We start from the raw sequence: 9118 nt of genomic DNA, 5'->3' as shown, positions 1-9118 counted from the left end.
AGGGGAAATTAAAGTTTTTCCATTCACTTAGATTATTACTGCATGAGATAAATAAAATAAAAATAATAATATAAAATAAAATAATTAAAATTAAATAAATAATAAAATTAAACAAAATAAAATAATCAGAATCCCTGCTGGTGATGATGCAAAATAAAAATTACATTAAAAGTGAACCATTTTTGCAGGGGGGTGACATGATTTCAGACGCGAACGTGTGCTGGGTAGTGCTAATTGCATTACAGAAAATTATACAGAATGATGAAGTTGGTTCACCAGGGCCATGCACCAGAAAAAAAAAAAAAAAAATCTTTGCTAAAAAATACATCCAAGGACTGAAACAGGAACAAGGACAAGAACCATGACACACAGTAGATGGGCTGCTGATTTTGATGAGCATGCTTTAGATTTCAGGAGGGAGATGAGAACTCACCTTTTATGATTGATTGTGGAGTGAGGATTTTTCCTCTTCATTTTAGGTTTTTCTCTTTTCACTGTTACAGCTCTGGAGATATTTGCATTACTTGCATCAAAGTCCCATAATGGAAGAGAATGAAGCCACTTTGCCAGCATTTAGCTGAAAACAGCTAGATCACTGGTAACTCTGCTTTCCGTGTGCTGATGCCTGTAATTGAGACATTGACACGAATTGGGCTATGACAAAAAGATAAAATCTTCATTGAGGTTTGGAAGGAAACAACCCTGCAGGTATGACACCTGCTACAACTGGGAAATATGTTAGATATAACTTTCAAATGTCTTGATTTAGTTCTGATATTTTCAAAGCTAAATTTGATGGCCCATCTTTGTATTTACCAAAGTTGTCATTAACTGTGGACATCCAAGAAATAAAAATGACCTAGCAAATGGCACTCCAGATTTGGACCTTAGCAACAAGCTATTTTTCTGGAACTATTTCAGAACTGTTGCTTTATAAAGCAGTTAAGATTTTATTACTCATGTAATGTTTGTTAACTTTAATTGCTCAGGATGTTTTGCAGGTAGAGGATTTTTAATCCTAGGCCCTTAGAAGCAGCAGTGTAGGGTCACTGTAATATGCTGCATCTGACTGAGCATGCTTCTGTCCTCTGTCAAACAGCTTAGTTGTGTCTCTGCTGCTAAACTAAAGACCACCAGGTCATGGGATTCAGGAAAGGGCACATCATTATCCTTCTTGTTGAATTATTTAATGTGTTTTTGGCCTGTGCTAGCTATCTCTCCCTCAAACTGCACTTGGGCTCAGTGCAATAACTCAGATGGACCTAGGGCTCGTTCCAGCAGGACAACTGTTTTTGTGGCAGAAGGTTAGCTGACTGGATGTGAACTGACCCATACCCCTTTGCCTCTGGGGCTATAAAATGAAACCTGATCTGTTTTATTTACTGGTATAAACACTGGTTATTTGCTCTTTCCCAGGAATTCCTAGACTTGATTTACTTTATTTGCACGCCTGTATCTGTTTTGAAACTCTCTATCGTGCACCAGGGATAGACAACAGTCCAAAGGGTCAGTGTTCAGGGCCAGAGAAATATTCCAGGTTTTGAAATATAAATGAAACCTAACAGTAGTGTTTCAGTCATCTGGGATCTCTCAATGAGGTTGGGAAATTTTGAGAAACTGAGATCTCTTTCAAGTATTGGCTGAAACCTCAAGCAATGTTTTATGTGTTCCTTCAGCCTTTCTTAACTTAAATCTGCAAAGGGCGATGTGGGGTGGTATACATGTAAGACGATTTATGATAATTATCTCATATACTTGGTTTATTTTGTTAGGCCAAAATTTCTGCATAAATACATGTGAAATCCCAGTTTATTTTGTTATCATCTCTGAATACAGGGTTGTTTTGTCTGTGAAATTCCTTTGCAAGTTGCTGTGTCAACATTCATTGTGCAACACTGCTATTTACTCTGTAACGGGGTGAAAACAGCAGTGGGTTTTCCTGTAAATGTGAAGTTTTTCTTGGCTGACATGATGTGCAGAGCTCTGCCAAGAAATAGCTGGGTAGCAGCTTCATTTCTTCTTGGCTTAATGGTTGTGCTTGGTGTGTACAGGCATGTATCTTCACACATGCATAAAAACATAAGCTTTTCGGAGAGACTAGAAGTGCTTTAGCAGTGGCCAACACCACCATGTGCTCCCACCACTGTTCTAGCCATGAAAATTGCAGTCCCGTTTTAGGTTGTAGTTAGTCTCTGTTTGTGGGCAGGCACAACAGAGCAATTCTATCAAAGTACTCATAGAATCGCAGAACAGCTCGGGTTGGAAGGGGCCTTAAAGATCATCCAGTTCCAACTCCCCTGCCGTGGGCACGGACACCACCCACTAGATCAGGTTGGCCAAGGCTCCATCCAGCCTGGCCTTGAGCACCTCCAGGGAAGAGGCATCTACAACCTCTCTGGGCAACCTGTGCCAGTGCCTCACCACCCTCTGAGTGACAAATCCATTGTTCTTGCCCCTGTGTGTAAGAATTCAGGGTAGGATTTTGGCTTGTTTTTTAGCATCACGATACATGTTCTCAATTTCTAAAATTATCAAGACTTGTAAATAGTGAGCAATGTCTTGAGTGCAGGAGCAATTTTGTACAATTTTGTACAAACAATCAGTCCTTGCTTGATACAGTACTGGCTGTTACTCTGGCTTTTTTTTTTTTTTTTTTTTTTTGAGCTACCTCTTTCCTCCTGAATGCTGGCTTAAGTCTCAAAACACTGCCCTGTGCTCAGGTTAATCCATCCTGATCTCCCCAGCACTTATTTGGTCAGCCACTGTATTACCCTAGCAAAGCTACATGGTCCCCAGATCAGGCTATCTTCTGTCTAGACAGCTTAAAGAGCAGGGAGAGTAGGTATGCACAGCCTGAAGCCATCTTTGTGACTTCTGGGGATTTGGGCTTCTTGGAAAAGGCTTTTATTGATGAGCCGCCATAAAATCTAGTAAAAAAAAATAAAAAATAAAAAGGAGGAAAAAGAAAGAATAATAAAACTCCAGCTACTCTGTAGATTATGTCCCCAAAGTTTTCCATTGAGAGTCACAATGCCTATTCCTCATGCTCAGCCAGTATCTGAAGGATTAGAAGCAGCATTATTGCATCTTGGTGGGAGCTTCATGCTGAAACACAATATCCAGCATTTGTGTGCTAGGAGCATTGGCATGTACTGAAATAAAGGTAGCAAACCTGTTTTGGGGGAGAAGTCAACTTCTACATGTCCTGGGAGATGATCCAAATTAATTCATTGTCGGTCAAGAAATCACAGCATTTGGTGTCTTTTTCTGTTAGTGGAGGGTTTGCAGAAGCCTTTCCTGCTACATGTGCCTAGACTAATTGCACAAGTAGAGTGCTTGTGTGTTGGTTACCTGCATACCAATAAAGGCAGTTTTATGAGTAAGGTCAGCTGGTGTCACACATTGGGTGCATATTCAGGGAGTGAATACTGCAATCACTTTAAGAGTATCAGTGTAATTACTGTCAACAGTAAGATAGAAAAGTAGGATTTTGCTTTACCAGAAGCTAGTGATCCAGTCAGTTTAAATTATCACCCTGCTCAAAAGCAGTAGTTGCAGACCGGCAGGGTGAGCCCAGAGCAGCTAACACATCCCCCGAGTTTAGCTGGAAGAGCGGTGGTGCCAGCACCACTTCTGCTGGTGAGAGACATCTCCTCTGTGTTTTGCAGTACAGAGAGAAAGAAATCAATTGCAGTTTATATTTCTGAATATTCCGCTGTATACATTAATGCCTCTGCTGTTACAGTGGTGGCTTGTCATGGTGAGTAATGCAGTAGAGCCACAGTGCAATGGAAACAGATCTGATCTGCAATAACATCATGAATATGAAAATGCGATGGGTTTAGGTGGTAACAAGACCAGCGCAGGAGGTTAATGATTAAGCTTCTGTTGGGGCTGGAGAAACAAAGAAGAAATGCAACAGCTCCCAGGTTGGAGATCGATGGGTAAAATCATCGGGTTTAGAGATCTGTCCACAAAGAAACTGCAAATGTTTCTCCTCAGCTTATGAACTCATAAGAGTTAATTTGCAAGTTAAGCCCTTTGGAAAAAGGAGTAGAATAGTGGAAGTGCACTTGACCAAAGCTGTCTAGGGAAGACATAAATGGAACAGGAGAGAAGAGGGGCTTTTTAGAGGCAATCTGAAAAGTTTCTCAGTGGTGGGAAATAGTATAACTCACACAAGCTATTAACAACAGCTTTTTAATGCTTTCACATTATGTTTTTCTTCAAAATGTTTCTTTGTTTTATTTTGTTTTGTTTTAATTAGTGATGTTTTGCTTTATTCAGGCATTAAACTGCTTATCCATTGTCACGTAGGCAGTTCCTGGCCAGGCTGCAGTGCAGGGAAGTGCTCTGGAAATAGCAGCTTCCTGCTCCATTCACCTCACCCTGAGAGCTAGAGGAGACCTATAGCTGCAAGGGGCGAGCTCTGGGAGCTGTAAGAGCACTCTGGGGATATACAGTCTCCAGTGAAAAAGGGTTTTGCAAGTGGTAGCACTTACATTTAGTGCCACCATTATTATTTCAGCAACAGCAGGTTGTTGGACATAACTTGCTTTCCTTTGGTTCATCTCCAGGTGCACATTCATCCCATTCATGCAGACAGGCTGGAATATGAGGGAGAATGTGGAAGCACCCCCAGTGTCACTATATAGGAAGGCAAAGTATTTGTCACTCTTCAGACATTAATTTTCTACTCCTAGATTAAAAACAGAAAAGCATATCAGAAGAGCTTTATTACAGAATCACAGAATCACAGAATTTCTAGGTTGGAAGAGACCTCAAGATCATCGAGTCCAACCTCTGACCTAACGCTAACAGTCCCCACTAAACCATATCCCTAAGCTCTACATCTAAACGTCTTTTAAAGACTTCCAGGGATGGTGACTCCACCACTTCCCTGGGCAGCCTGTTCCAATGCCTCACAACCCTTTCGGTAAAGAAGTTCTTCCTAACATCCAACCTAAAACTCCCCTGGCGCAACTTAAGCCCATTCCCCCTCGTCCTGTCACCAGGCACATGGGAGAAAAGAACAACCCTCTGGAGCTCAATCTGGCTACTGCCGTTAAAGATAACAAAAAACGTTTCTATAAATACATCTACACAAAAAGGAGGACTAAGGAGAATCTCCATCCTTTACTGGATGCGGGGGGAAATTTAGTTACAAGAGATGAGGAAAAGGCGGAGGTGCTCAATGCCTTCTTTGCCTCAGTCTTTAGCAGCAATACCGGTTGTTCTCTGGATACCCAGTACCCTGAGCTGGTGGAAGGGGATGGGGAGCAGGATGTGGCCCTCACTATCCACGAAGAACTGGTTGGTGACCTGCTACGGCACTTGGATGTGCACAAGTCGATGGGGCCGGGTGGGATCCACCCAAGGGTACTGAGAGAACTGGCAGAGGAGCTGGCCAAGCCACTGTCCATCATTTATCAGCAGTCCTGGCTATTGGGGGAGGTCCCAGTTGACTGGCGGCTAGCAAATGTGACGCCCGTCTACAAGAAGGGCCGGAGGGCAGACCCGGGAAACTACAGGCCTGTCAGTTTGACTTCAGTACCAGGGAAGCTCATGGAGCAGATCCTCTTGAGAGTCATCATGCAGCACTTGCAGGGCAAGCAGGCGATCAGGCCTAGTCAGCATGGGTGTATGAAAGGCAGGTCATGCCTGACGAACCTGATCTCCTTCTATGACAAAGTGACGCGGTGGGTGGATGAGGGAAAGGCTGTGGATGCGGTCTACCTTGACTTCAGCAAGGCTTTTGACACTGTTTCCCACAGCATTCTCCTCAAGAAACTGGCTGCTCTTGGCTTGGACTGGCGCACGCTTCGTTGGGTTAGAAACTGGCTGGATAGCCGGGCCCAAAGAGTTGTGGTAAATGGAGTCAAGTCCAGTTGGAGGCCAGTCACTAGTGGCGTCCCCCAGGGCTCAGTGCTGGGGCCAGTCCTCTTTAATATCTTCATCGATGATCTGGACAAGGACATTCCTTTCTAAAGGAATGCTAAATACTTCTCTGTCCTGAAGGAAATACTCCATTTCCTGCTTGGAAATACACCTGCATGATGTTACACCAGCTGAGGTTAAAAAACAAACGGAGTTTTCCCACTGAATTCCCTCCTCACCTTAAAACATCAACTCCTCTTATGCTTAACCTATCTCAAGGGCCACTACTGCTCTGTGCAGTCCCACTGTAGCCTTCCCACCTCTGCTTCTGGGGCATTTTATTCCTCCTCTTCCAGCTTCTCATTTCTCAGAAAGGGAGCCTGTCACAAGGCCATTTGGGCAGTGGTCTGCCTACCAGTGTTATCCTTTCAACAGTGCTTGAATCCCTTGTCTACCTTTTAGCAATGTTTAACTGAAGGCTAGAGGTCTCAGAGGTTTTGGCTCTTTAATAACTTTAATGAAAATGGACAGCTGGACAGAGCAAGAATTCTCCTGTGTATTTCCCAAGGGAAAGGATGCACTGCAGAATAGTTTTTATTTATCTGTGAACCTAAGCAAAGAAACAAATTCCTAGAAAACTCGGATTTGGTATTATTGCTGCTCAGGGGACTGGTTCTTTGCAATGAGGCTACCAAAGCTGATTTTCACTCTGCATGCTGGTCCTGTTTTTCAAATATCATCAGCTAGGAGGAAATTTTCAGTGTTACTGTTTAGTAAAAGTCCCTCTACTGCAGCTCTGCATCAGGCAAACATTTTTACTGAGCACCTTCTAACAATATCTTCCAAATCACTGGCCTCAGACAGACCTGTGTGTCTGACTCATCAGTATGGGTAAGTTCACCTCACCTAAATCTCAGTTACATCTGCCACAGCACTGATGAGTCTCCCCATAGATTTCTGTCTCTCAACAGCTTGTTATAGGTGTTCTTTTCTTTGTTGAATAATATCTGCAAAAATTTGCCAGCTTGCTGTGAATTTTTTCCATCAGAACCTTCACACAATGTATGAAACTGTTGGTCCCTCTATGCATCCCTGGAGGAGCTCATGTCATTGACAACAGGGGCAGATATTTACCCTGCTGCATGAACACTGACATCAAGATGTTCCCCCTTGGGATATCTGTGCAATGTAGCTCTCACCGAATCTGGCCTCATAGACTGGGAAATGTGAGAGTGAGATAGAACGATGCTGCCAGCAGATAAAAGAGCCCAGGTCCCATAAAGGCCTGTTGACAGCCAGTGAAGTACCCTGCAGCTCTCTATTTCTGCTCACAGCCCAGCTACCCAAAGCTTGGGTGTTCTACACCAGATTCCTATACCAATTCCAAAGGCTTGCCCCAGAGAAGCATGTGGCCATTTAGCCTAGGTGTTAGCAATCTCTCTCGGGTAATTTTACAAAGCTGGCTGTCTCACTGTCCCCTCTTTACTTATTCTTCTTGCCTGACACTAATTCATGTGACTCTGCTCTCTCAGCCAGAGAAAACATCCTGCAGCTGCTTGTTAGTTTAATGCAGCATCACGATGATGAAGAGGGGAACATTGACTGGGGATGCTTCTGTACTGACAGGGCCAAAGTGTTGCCAGCAGATGTGCGTGCACACCATGGGGATGAACAAACAAACAATTAGATAGATAGTCCTCCCAGACACTGGTCCTACATGATATCAGTTTTCCTCTTTAAATAGTCATGTTTCTTTGAGGAAAACTTCTACCTACTTACCTTACTTCTTCTTCCCTTTCAAGCAGTATTAGGCAGTCAGCTGAATTTTGTTGTTGTTTTGTTCTGTTTTTTTTTTTTTTTTTTTTTTAAAGGACATTTTAATTGTCCTTTTAAATGTCCTTTATGTCTGTTCTAAAATGCTGTAAGGCATTCTCAGATTTTCAGGAGGGATGAAGTATTTTCTGACCTGGGCAAATACAAGACTTAGAGCAGGATGTGATGGAAGCCCAGGGGAAGAGGACTGTGGGGTCATGGCACAAGGGGGGGCAGAGCTGTGCTGGACACCTGTGGACATGAGGCTCAGAGGGAAAGGGTCTACAAGGTGGCTACAGTGAAGGAGCTGGGTGTGAGGAGCAGGAGGGGAAGAGGCAGAGTGAGTAATTATCTTAGGGATATGGTTTAGTGGGGCTGCTAGCGTTAGGTCAGAGGTTGGACTCGATGATCTTGAGGTCTCTTCCAACCTCGAAATTCTGTGATTCTGTGATTCTGTGATTCTGTGATTAGAAAAAGAGAGGAGGGGCAAAAGAGCCCTGTAAAGATTTGGATGTGTCAGGTAAACAGTGAGATGTAAAGGACTAGACGAAGCTTTTGAAATGCAGTTGTCATCAATATTTTGTCTATCTTGTCTTGGACTACATCATTTCATGGATGTGAAGAATTGTTCCTGCTGGTTGTGTCAAGATGAATATCAGGTAACCTTACTTTTTTTTTTTTTTTTTAACTGTTTCTTAATCAGGAATTCTGAGGCACTGGCACAGGCTGCCCAGAGAAGCTGTGGATACCCCTTCTGGGGGTGTTCAAGGCCAGGCTGGATGGGGCCTTGGGAAACCTGATCTGATGGGAGGTGTCCCTGCCCATGGCAGGGGGTTGGAACTAGATGAGCCTTAAGGTCCCTTCCAACCCAAACCATTCTGTGATTCTCAAAATTCCTTGATGCTCTATACCTTGACAGGCTTTCTACATTTTCCTCTTTGAAGACATGAATCACCAAGTCACTTTTCTTTCAGTGCTCTCTGTCCAGAATTTTCCAGATGATTTTCTCTTGCCTGCAGCAGATATGTAGGCCATTGCCACCTAGTGGGCTCGTTGTCAAATCATGTGCTGTGCCTGCTGCCCAAGGAAAAAGGCTAGAAACTGTGAAGAAAGTTGGGAGTAAACAGGGGGGCAAATATTCAGCAGCTCCCCCAAAATCCTTCTCCTTCATATTCAACAAGTAATTCGGAGAAAATAACTGATTAACTTGGCTTTTATTCTACTTATTTTCATCTATAAGCTGTCTGCAAAATGTATAGTTTTCTAAAAAAATAAAAAGAAAAGAAAAAAAAAAAAGAAAAAAGAAAAAAAAGAGCCACTAAGTTCCAGAGAGCATAAAATACAGCAGGTCCTCTTGATCACTGCTGTGAAAGCCTTGTCCTCCACCAAAACTGCCCTTGGAAGCAGAAGTCTCCACAGAAAAGCAGAC

This window comes from Aythya fuligula, chromosome Z (assembly GCF_009819795.1).
Source record: "Aythya fuligula isolate bAytFul2 chromosome Z, bAytFul2.pri, whole genome shotgun sequence".
NCBI classification, from domain to species: Eukaryota; Metazoa; Chordata; class Aves; order Anseriformes; family Anatidae; genus Aythya; species Aythya fuligula.
The sequence above is the reverse complement of the archived record's forward strand: the minus strand, read 5'-3'. Positions refer to the sequence as shown.